Source organism: Miscanthus floridulus, chromosome 9 (genome assembly GCF_019320115.1).
Source record: "Miscanthus floridulus cultivar M001 chromosome 9, ASM1932011v1, whole genome shotgun sequence".
Taxonomy (NCBI): Eukaryota; Viridiplantae; Streptophyta; class Magnoliopsida; order Poales; family Poaceae; genus Miscanthus; species Miscanthus floridulus.
Window position 1 is genome coordinate 1,367,714 of NC_089588.1, and position 12,022 is coordinate 1,379,735.

The 12,022-nt window shown below is 42.7% G+C and overlaps 1 long non-coding RNA gene across 1 annotated transcript; it reads left to right on the forward strand.

The window, feature by feature from the left end:
- The first annotated feature begins 7,918 nt into the window (after positions 1–7,918).
- LOC136481184 (uncharacterized) lies at positions 7,919–8,760 on the forward strand. The gene is made up of 3 exons (XR_010764642.1): positions 7,919–8,018; positions 8,352–8,518; positions 8,595–8,760. It is a non-coding gene; the product is annotated as an uncharacterized lncRNA (long non-coding RNA).
- Positions 8,761–12,022: the final 3,262 nt, after the last annotated feature.

Consider the following 12,022-nt stretch of genomic DNA (forward strand, 5'->3'; position numbering starts at 1 on the left):
TCCTTTGGACAACTCTACTATAAATGTAGTGAAAGATATAAGTCATCGTACCTTGAACGTTTCTGTATTTTTTTTTGTTCCATGGGATTGTTTTTAGAGGTTGCCTCTGTAGCGTGCTGGATGTAGACCTATCCAGTCGTACTGATGCCGCTCTGCTGGTACCTTTCTACCATGCCGTTTTTACAATTTTTCTTGAGCATTCTTGTGTTTGCTGCACTATATCTTTTTGTTGTTTCATGAGTATATTAACAGCGGGTTTCTGCTTCCAAGAGGCAGTGGATCCATGTCCTACATGTCATGAGGCCCTTTGCCTATAATCCATATATGTTGTAGACAAAAAAACCCCAATAATATCAGCTGTCTCTTCCTAGCCCGCGGCAATTGCCGCGGGGCTCTAGCTAGTGTAATTGCCGCGGGGCTCTCGCTAGTGTCAAATATATCTGAGCTTGTGTGCATTATCCCTGTACTGTAAAGCTGATTAAATGCTTGCATATGTGTATGATCAGAGCGAGGTCTCACCTGAAGTAGCATCAAGTACACGTATATCCTTCGACAAAATTACCGTGTTCACATGGTAAGACGATCGGAGCCACAGAGAGATTAAACAACAAGGTTTAACACACAACAGGTACTACTAGTTGAAGTGGCCGGATTATGGAATAATAGCGTGTTGAAGAACCACCGACCGTAGGAAATGGGCCTCCGAGGAAACAAGTGCTAATAAAGTTGGATAAAATAATAGCGGTAAGAACAAAATAAATTGATAGAGTATGATTTTAGAAATTTTTAGAAAAAAAAATCATCAAATTTGAAGTTAGTATAAGGGAGAAAGACTAGTTATAAGTTTTAACCAGAGATTAAAAAGAGAAATCAGAGTTCTTCAACATTTTTAAATTTTAATTTCAAATATATTCTCGAGTAGTAAATGATTTCAAATAAAAAAGTTTTCAACTACATAGTTGCATAACTTTTCGAGGTCTACAATTTTTGTTTTGGGCGTTTCTCCATCTGAAGCCGTTTGAAAAATTCAAATTTTAAATTTTAGAAATCAAACGTAATTTTCGTTAGATTATTTCAAATGAAAATATTTGGACATACAAATGATCTCAAATTAAAAGATTTTGAACTACAAAGTTGTAGATCTCATCGAGTACTACAACTTTGATATAAAGTTCGTCTTCATCGGACATCATATGAGAAACTTATGAAGTTTTTTTTTTGCAGCATATCACTGTCGATTTAAGCCACGAACCGACAGTGATAGTATCAGTGTCGGTTCTTGGCTAAGGTGGTGTTTGGTTGCCCCTCCTAAATTTTAGTCGCTGTCCCATCGAATGTTTGGACACATGCATGGAGTATTAAATATAGACTAATTACGAAACTAATTGCATAGTTTGCGACTAATTTGCGTGACGAATCTTTTAAGCCTAATTAGTCCATGATTTGACAAGGTGGTGCTACAGTAAATATATTCTAATGACGGATTAATTAGGCTTAAAAAATTCGTAGTACTGATTGATTATGTGATTTGTTTTTTTATTAGTATTCAAACACTCCATGGAACATACTCCCGACACACCTCCTAAATTTTAATCACTGGATCCAAACACCACCTAAAACCGGCGGTGATGACCTAATATCACTGCCGGTTCTTGCTTAAACCGACAGTGAATACCCGAATATCAGTGTCGGTTGTTCTTGTCACAGCCGGTTTTAGCAAAAAACCGGCAGTGATGGTCTATCACTGCCTATCACTGTCGGTTTTTTAAAATTCGGCAGTGATGAGGCCGACAATGATGTTTAATTATGTAGTAGTGAGTAGATAAGCAGAACATGGTGCTTATGTGGCCAATCATCGTGCGGTAAAATACGCTGATCCTCCGCGTAGCCTTTAGCCTGCAAATGGACGGCTTACGAAACAACACTTCTCTGAAACCATACAGTGACGAAGGAGGACATGGATGACATATATAGAGTTGCTTATGCTCTTGAAGTTGAAACTGAACATCATTGTGCAGGCATTAGTAGTAGTTTTTTTCGCCGAAGTGATGTACTCCTACTCGACTTGCTGTTGCTCGCGCAGTCGGGCAACCACGGTACCCTGAGTCTCCGTCGCGCAAGTACATCGCGATCGTGTCGTTATCGTGCGCGTCCGCTTCTTCGAGAGGCGTTGGCCTTGGCTAACGTGGATTAATCAGTGAGCCCCGGCCTTTTAATCGCCTGCCGATGAACCGCACGCAACTTAGGGCCTGTTCGGCAGGACTGAAAAATACTGTTCCGGCTGATTGTTGTGAGAGAAAAATACTGTTCTGGCAGGACGTGAACAGTGATTCGGTGAGAGAGAAAACAAGCCAGCCGGCTGGAAACAAGCCAGCCGAACACAGCCTTAGCTCCCTAATTGTCAGTGGCATAGTACAGATGGTCCATGCTGGGTCACTGTGTGTGTGTACGCATTGATTCGCCACCGATGGCTTCTCATGGTCATCACTAGACCATCACCTAATCCGTTCTGTTCAGGGACCATCAGCCTGTTCGGGAGGCCGTATCGTATCGTGGATTATTTACTGCTGGCTAGTTTGGTGTGAGAGAAAAACACTGTTCCTGGCTGGAAATTTACGATCGTTTACGAGCAAGCGAACAGGCTGCATGACATGTTACCATAACATGGCGGGTCGATCAATCAGGCCACGCAGAGGAGAGGGCAGGAAGATGAATGATCTGCAGTCCTGCTACGCGCTGCGGCCTGTCTACCTGGCAATACTGAGTTTCTATTCCAGGTGATGGACACATCATCAGAAATTCAGAATCCTGATAAGTCCTCTTGCAGGAAGCCAGAAGCCAACTATCTCTGCTCTGCTGCTGCCGCTCCAGTCTCAATCGGCTCCTGCATCATGCAGTTAAACTAGCATATGACGACGCTATGATTTTAGCTGGAGTGCCGCTAGACCGAAGATGCCAAACTACAGTAGCAGTTGTCGCAGCACAGGCACAGCGCCAGCGACATGGAAATAAAAGTTGAGCAGCCGTAGCCCAAGACCCCAGCGAGGGATTTCCATTTCCGAGAAGCCATCAGCAATCGCAACATCTTGGAAACAGCGGCGCGCGCGAGCCACACCAAAATCATTGCAGGATGCTCCTCCTCGTCCTGCTCGCATGTGGACCAACAACAACGAGCGAATTCCAACCGCGCTAGCTAGCTAGCCGCCTCGTCGTATCGGTAGCGACTTGGGGGACGGCGGTGGAAGACTAGCGTGATCGCATGTAGGCGTTGCCCGAGTTGACACGGAAGGGAGATGGAGAGCGCTGGGGTTGTCCCGGCCCGCGCCGGCGCAACCCTACGTCTCGCAAGTCTGCCTCGGTGACGGCATCCTGGCCTTGCCGGCCTCACTGCGTGTCGTGGGATGCCCCAATCCCGTGACATTGCTTGTGCCCTGCCCCAGGGCCCTCGCACTGCTTTCAACATTACCATGATACGGTCCGGCACTAGAAAATGCCGGGTCTGCAGGCTCAGGCCACCGGCTGATTTTGGTGCCACCCCGGGCGACCCCCCCCCCCCCCCCCCCCCCCCCCCAGGAATTGTTGGCCGATTTCAACGGTTGAATCACGGGTACCCATGCAACGCAAATGGCAGAAAACTGAGCGATAAGTATGATGCGGGGATTGGATTGTTAATACCGATAAGTTGACTGCAGACGGGGGGCGGTCAGCCACCGGCACACTGATAGCGCGTAATTTTTTTCTCACGCTGATGGAAGCCGCTAGAACAGGTCGGGCAGGGATAATATCGTGATGATGGCAGGAGTAATTTTCTGCAATTCTTGGATCCAATAAGTGGAGGGATTCGACTGGGCGTTGAAGAATCGGGTGAAATGAGGGTTTGAACCGTAAATGCCACCGGCACACTGACAGTGTGTAATTTTTTCTCACGCTGATTGAAGCCGCTAGAACAGGTCGGGCTGGGGTAATGTCGCGCATGATCATGGCAGGAGTGATTTTCTGCAATTCTTTGGATCGGATAAGTGGAGTGATTCGATTGGGAGTATAAAAATCAAAATGAAACTAGGATTTGAACCGTAAATGCCTTTGGAAGAATTCAAGTCTTGTTGTACTTCATTTTTTTTTAAGTGACCGGCGCTTTACGGTCGGGAGTGCTGCTTCACATTGTAAACACTACGGAATTCTAAAAAGAAAACAATTTGACTAGAAAATTAATTAGGGACCTATCCAGCCAATCCAACCTTTCTGATTGAAGCCCTCCTTAGTAGATCTTTGTTGGGGTATATTAACCAGCTTAATCAAAAAGCTATGCCAACATGCAAAAAACGGCTTGTGAAATCAAAACCATACATAAAACGAAATTGTAGTTGTTTTCACCTGAGACCGAAGTCACAAAAGCGTGTGGCTTTTTCTGGCTTTACTATTATTAGAGAAGCTCAAGCCACTTGGACCTGAGTTGAACAGATAGACAAAAGATTGGGATCTCATGAAATTAGTTTTTGAACCGTAAATGCCTTGGATTTCAAATATTGCTGTGCTACTTTTTTTTGCGCCTCTCTGAAAGCTTCACGTTCGGGCGGTTCACGGTCTGGTACGCTGCTTCACATGTTATTTAAAATTAATAAACATTTTGATTTCTGGGGAAGGAATCAATTTGACTAAGGGGCCGTTTGGATCCTTTTATTTCGGGGGAATTGAAATCTACTTAATAAACTAGACTATTTGGCTTGGAATTTGACATTCCACAACTTTCCAAAGTCCATCTTAAATTCATAGGATGGGATATAGAAATAGATTCTATAGATCATCATGCTATGTTTCTACTTTGCAACTTATAACACGTTCTTCAACTCGCTCGCCTACGGTCAAAATGCGACACATAAGTACCTCTCTCGCTTAGCCCATAATAATATACAAATATATTCCATATACAACAATATTAGCTTAATCTATGTCTAAATTATGATTATTAAAATGAATTCAATTCTTAGATTTAAACGGGGCATAATAGAAAATAGATTAGACATTGATCAACCATCCTATCTTTTTGATTGAGAGAGCAAGCTAGCGAGAGACGATTTCATGTTCCAGGAAAGTGTCTGATGGCCCAAAAAAGAAAATACTATCTTTTTAGGGCCTACTGCGATCGTGAAACACATGTTGGCGACAATTAGCCGCCGAGATGGATCAACGATGATGGTCTGTTAATTACTTCTCCCTGCCAAGAGAGTCCAACACGTCCCTGTACTTGATAGTGGCTTCCTTGATGGAAAGTGATCCAGGATCCGACATCTTAACCCCCATTTTTCTACTATCGTCCAAAATGTGACGAATATAAGGAGCCATTTTTTCTTCCATAATACGGAGTACCCGCATGATACTACTGCAGAAAGTTACAAAAGGTGATGGAATCTCTTGGCAGGGAGAAGTTAATAACTAGCCAACTAGTCAAACTTTTTAAAATTTAACTAACTTTATATTAAAAAATATTGGATACACAGGATACCTATTTAAGTTTATTATAAAAATATCTTTCCACAAGATACCTATTTAAAGTCATTGATAATGGGGGTGATCGGCTGATGGTTTTTGCGGCTGATGCTGTTTTCTTGTGAGAGAAAAACACTGTACCATGCCTGATAAGCCGGACAAGAGAACAAGGCGAATATTTTCTATATATTTAATGTAGTCAAAGTTCAGGTAGTTTGACTTGGGCATATTTGATACTATGAGCTAATTGTTAGCTAGCTAATTCTAGCTTAAATTAGCTCTAGTGCATCTAAACAGAAGGATTAATAGGTCAACTAATTTTTAGGCAAATCTTTAACTAGTTGTTAGCCCACTCGTTAACCAACCACATGTAATCTGAGTTAATCTTGAGTCCGACTAGTAAATAGCCATGTGAAGGGCGGGCCTGGTGCAAGCGGTAGAGTCTTACCGCCTATAACCGGAAGGTCCCGGGTTCGAGTCGCAGTCTCCTCGCATTGCACAGACGAGGGTAAGGCTTGCCACTAACACCCTTCCCCAGACCCTGCACAGTGCGGGAGCGCTCTGCACTGGGTACGCCCTTTTTAGTAAATAGCTATGCATATCCAAACGGACCCTTAGGTCCCATTTAGATCCATAAAGCTAATAGTTAGTTGTTAATAATTAGTTCCTTGAATCCAAATGGGCTAGCTAATAATTTAACTAATTATCAGCTGAATACCCAACTAAGATCTTGTTTGGATCCATAGGACTAACAACTAGTATTCTAAGTTTTCATATATTGACCATGTAGCAGTACAGCAGTAGTTATTGCAATCCATTTTCAAGAATTGCACATTCTAACCTCCACCTGACCACCGTTGAAAAAACTCATATATTTCAGTTGGTCTGACTCCAGCTTGACGCATTTTGCTGATTATGTGTTCATCCGCTTTTGTCATACGCCGCTGCGATCTAAGCATGTGTGCTTTGTTAGGGCTTACAAAGCTATGATTGTGTGGGAGTATGACTTTCTGCCTCGTCCAGATTCCTTCTCGTGAAACATAGAATTGAACACGAGCATTGCAACGTGTCCTTGTTGAAGCGCGTTCTTTCTTTGGTTGATATTTCGGATTAATGTTCTTATGACCTTCATTATTTCAAACACAGTACTTTGAAGATAATGTGCCATCTGCTCTATGTTTTGTGTGACACTTCATACTGAACCCAATTTTTCCAGCATATGCATTATAAAATCTGTATGCATCTTCCTCTGAAGTAAAAGTCATGCCAACGTTCGGCACAAGTTCATTTGAGAGACTTTGGTCATTACCCTACATACATCAAAACCAAATATCGCATATCAATAATTACTTCTACCGAGAGCATCCTTTGTAGTAAATTACTTATGAATTACTTTTTCATAGAAATATGTATGACTGACCTCCGGATCTGCTGAAGCAATTTCTTCAGATTTCTCATCATCGTAGTTGAAATCTCCACCACCATCCTCAAAGTTGTGGCAAGAGATTTCACCCACATCATCACGAACAGTTGGCGGCAACATAGGGGCAAGCGGCGATCTGTCGAGACTTAGCGGCGAGCATGAAGATGGATAAGCTGCTGACCTCTACTTCCTTTTCTTTTTAGCCCTCGTTTAGTTGGGTGAATTTGGATTTTGGGGCTACTGTAGCACGTTCGTTTTTATTTGGCAAATAGTGTTCAAACATGGACTAATTAGGCTCAAAACGTTCGTCTCGTAATTTCCCACCAAACTGTGCAATTAGTTTTTCTTTTCGTCTATATTTAATGCTCCATGCATGGGCCGCAAACATTCGATGTGACAGATACTGTAGCAACTTTTTAGAAGTTAGGGTGGAACTAAACAAGGCCTTAATTTTGGTTCTCCAGCCTATCTTGAAGCAGCTGTGAAGCTTCCACTGAAAGGGACATTAGCTCTGTCGGTGGCTTTCTCTGGAAGACAACTGCAGTCTGCAGGTCAGCAGCTGCCCGCCCCCTGCCTGTGCTGTGCTAACGGCGTCACTAGCTAGGATAAAATGGGAAGGCCCACAGGTTGCTTTGAGATTGGTGTATGCCACGTGCAAGCAAAGGAGGGAGGTCTCTTTAGAAGAAGGAAGGGGAGAGTTTGTGCGTGTTTAGTTCGCGAATTTTGGAAATTTGGTTACTGTAGTACTTTCGTTTTTATTTGGCAATTAGTGTTCAATCATGGACTAATTAGGCTCAAAACGTTCGTCTCGTAATTTTCAACCAAACTGTGCAATTAATTTTTTTTCGTCTACATTTAATGCTCCATGCACGTATCGCAAGATTCGATGTGATAACTACTGTAGCACTTTTTGGGAAAGTTTTTGAGAACTAAACACAGACTCTCTCAGAATTTGCCTCCCCCCTGGATGACTCCTCCATATATAGACCATAGTAGTCCATAGCCACCGCGTCAACGCACGATGAAAGCGAGCCCCATTCTTCTCAGGTTCTGAAGGCAGCAGCTTTGGAATTGGATCTCCGTGCAAGCCTGATCAGTCGTCCAACAGGTTAGTGATCGATTCTGCCACTGATTTCTCTCCATCCATGGCAAAAGCACTTCCGTACTGCCTTGAGCTAGTAACCTCTGCTTTGCTGATCCGTGATTAAGCATGTTATAGATGGGTCTCTGTGTTAGTGGTGTGCCAATGTTCAGCTTCCTAGGCAGTCCCTGTAAAATAGGGAAAACTGCTAAATATGTCATTTGATTGTTGTTATTTCGGGCATTACATTCCAATTTCCAGTGACTTAATTAATTTCTAGGTGCACATTATGCATTGCACAATCACTTGAGTGTGCAAATTTACCACTGTTATTCACATTTATATTTCCCAATCATGCAGTTTGCAGTCCTATACAATTATCCAAGTGTGCTAGCTTTCAGAAGTTGTTCCCAACTAGTAGTGAAAATATTCAGAGCTGGAAATACTATTGTTGTATTTGGTTAAAAAAGGCTGTATCAATGATCCATGGCGATGCTACCTACCATCACATTCCTGTTGCCATCCGAGTAGGTTCAGTTTCATGCAGGTTCCTCTTGAAGCTACTAAAGCCAAGAATTTGCTAAAGTGTGGACATATGTGCAGGATTTTTGTTGATGGGTATCTCGCAGAGGTCAGATGTTGTGACGGACCCAAGTAGATCAGTGTGGACATATGTGCATGGCTTCCGCCGGCTCCGGCTTCCCTGACACCGACACTTGCACTGTTCATAGAAGCGGCTTTCCTCTCTCCTCCTCTCCCCCTCTCACCGACACTTGCACTGTTCATCGGAGCCGGAGAAGCTCGTTTTCCTGGCTTCTCTGGCTTCATCTCCCGCATGCTACAGTACCACACGCTACAGTGAGACAGAAAAGGTGGAGAGAGAAAACCGGCTCATCGCTACAGTGATCAGCGCAGATTTTGTCAGGCGCAGCCAGAGCCGGCGGAAGCCGAGCCAAACGGGCCTTTAGTGTCTGTACAAAACAAATTCGGAGTAGATGACTTGGGATCTAACCCGGCCAAATAGGACCGTATGGAACGTAGATACTCCATGACGTTGGTTGAATTTACACCACACGTTGTTTTTTTAAGGTTTGTATAATTAATTTGTTTCCACTTCCTGCTTCTATGTTGCAAAAGGCTAGCATAAGCTTGAAATAAACGAGGCCTAAATTTGAAAATTTCCTGCTATTTCTTATTATTTGCACTTAAATAGATTTCTCTAAACACACGGATTACAATTATTAGCATTTCCTTGCTTCATGCTCTCTGCCCTTGGTTATACTACTTTTTGAGTGGGAGGCCGAGATGGGATGGAGATTTCCCCTCCTGTCACAGGTTGCTACAAAGCTGTGAATGGAACAGCTTATCTGTTGTTATGAATGAAAGAAGGCATGATCGAATCATTAAGCTTAGAAAAGTAAGTACTAAGCTGTTGTTAGCAGCTACGCTAGAATAAAATAAATTTTTTACCGCGTTCTACTAGAACAACATGCGAGTTGCAGATCATAGATCGTTACCACTTGACGTAGCGCAACAAAAGAAGAGTTGAAGCAGCCTGATCCAACATCGTGCGCGTCAATGTAGTGGAAGTGGATATACATCCTCCACGTCCTGGCAACAATAACATGACCGCCGCCTTGTCCCGTCTCGCATTCACCACCGGTCAACACCGCAGTAATAGCAGCAACACCTCCATAGTATCCACAAGTGTGGGAAGGATAGGCACATGGTGGGAGGGAGAGAAGGATGGCGGCTAGAGTGTATAGGGTGCACAAGCGTATCCCTTCTCTGACCCGCACCCCTTATTATATAGACCCCACAAATGGGCTTCTACCCTAGAGGCTCATTATCATGACTCTGTTGACATTTCTTAGCATCACTACTAGAGATGTAATCTCCAGCAATGACATCAGAAATGTTTATGGTATTTTAATGTGACTTAGAAAGATATGAAATTCTGTAAGCGCACATATATACCATTGAAGCACTTCACCGAGAGTATTTCAGGTATCGTTATTTATATTTTTACTACAGGGAAGGACTGACAAAGAATATTGATTACTTTTTTATGATGGATCAATGAACCAAACACTTACTCTAAACAGGGCTAAACCAAGAGATAGAATAATATATAAATCATAAATACAACACTCAGAGTACTCCATAAGATAGCAATAGCAAGTCTAAGTAGATTCAAGAGAGATTAATTCCTAAGTTATTCTAGTCACAAGTCAAAGCATACAATGATGTGCATATATACTTAGCAATAGCAAAAGACTAACTCCATATCTATGCATAAGGGACATTATTAAAGAAGAGCAAGAATAGAGCTTGACTACTTCCGTCGCAACAGGGTCCTACTTGGCCTATAGACGGGAGGTGGACTATAGAGGACTCAACGAGGCTGTCACCCTCTCAATTTACCACACGATTCGGAATGTAGGGTGCATCCGTAGGTAAACAACGTATAAGCACCATGCTTACACAATGTCGACCACTCACCCTGTTCGTCAACAAGAATGAGCGCTTTGTGATCCTATGACTTGATTGATAAGATCCATCCATGACTTGAGACTATCATTCCTCTTTCCCTTGATTTCTAGTAGGAGGCAAATTGTGTTTTCAAAGACATTCTTCTCTAGGTGCATGCCATCGATGGCATGGGCGCTTCCAGCTCGTTCTGGTACAACAGGTGCTTGAAGAAAATTGACTTCTTGAGAGGAAAGGCATCTGCCTCCACCTTGTCCTACTTTCTCTTCCTCATCTTATTTGCCACTTTTTTGTTCTTTCCAAAGATGACCTCCATGTCCTTCACCATGAGAAACACTCATTTCCTGTAGCTCTCTAGTGCTGGTGGGATAGATTCAGGCTTATCCTTGTTGTTAAAGTACGTACTTATTCATCAGACTGGAGCGATACCTGTGTCATTGAGGCGGTGTTGCAACTCCGCAAAGAACTTTGCATCTTCAGGATCATCCAAACCTATCACCACCACCATCACCGTGGCCGTCCGCGTCTTTGACAAATTCATCGAACGTGAAAAAAACATCCTCATCAACGCTGTGACCGGCTGGTGAGGTTCCACCATGATCCTCTATCATGGCAGATTGATGGTGTGCCTACACTGTTGTTCTTCCAGATGCAGCACTCGCATCTCTTTGCCATAAAACATCCTAACCGTGTGGCCATGGACAAAACCTCACTTGATATTTGACTTCACAACCATTTAGCATCCATACATGCTTGTTCTTGTAGCGAGAACACAAACGATGCACTTCCGATTCTCACTCAAAGCATGCTTCCGAGCGCTAACAACAAACTTCGTCACTTGTTCTTTGAAAGGTGGTGTTAGCCTTGATATGTTATACATCCATTATGACCTTTTCATGATGGTAATAATCTTGTAGCAGGAAAATTATATATATTATAGATGCATCAATATATGAATCATCTTATATACGGAGATGGTGCTTGCATAACTTGTATATCTTCTCTTTCTCTCACACAAACAAAAATATACATAAACGCCACTAATTATGGAGCTAATTACTCTATGTATACTTGCATACTTGACATACATACTACCCTAGATAATCTAGTATGATCATATACTCCGTCTAAGTACACTTCGCTGGGCCATATACACCCTCAATCTAGAGATATACACATGGGAGTAAGTGTAGCACCCGGTTTTAAAAACAAAACCAGATACACACCATATGTGAGCCCAAGAAGTCAAATCTCACATATAGCTACAAATAAGGGGAATATCAAAAGGCAATGCTTAAATACATAGCGTATTAGTATAAAGATTATAACCTCAGAGTATAGACAACGGATAGACAACTTCGATCTTCAGGCGAAGACTCCAAATCCACAGGGACAACTGACTGGTTGATCACAAGCCTAAGTTCTTCAAACTCTAGCAATCTGGTACCCAACCGGGATTTTTCCAAAGATTTAAAAAGTAAAACAACCGTAAGTACAAGCCGTACTCAACAAATATAGCATGGGGTTCATGAGGCTCAAAA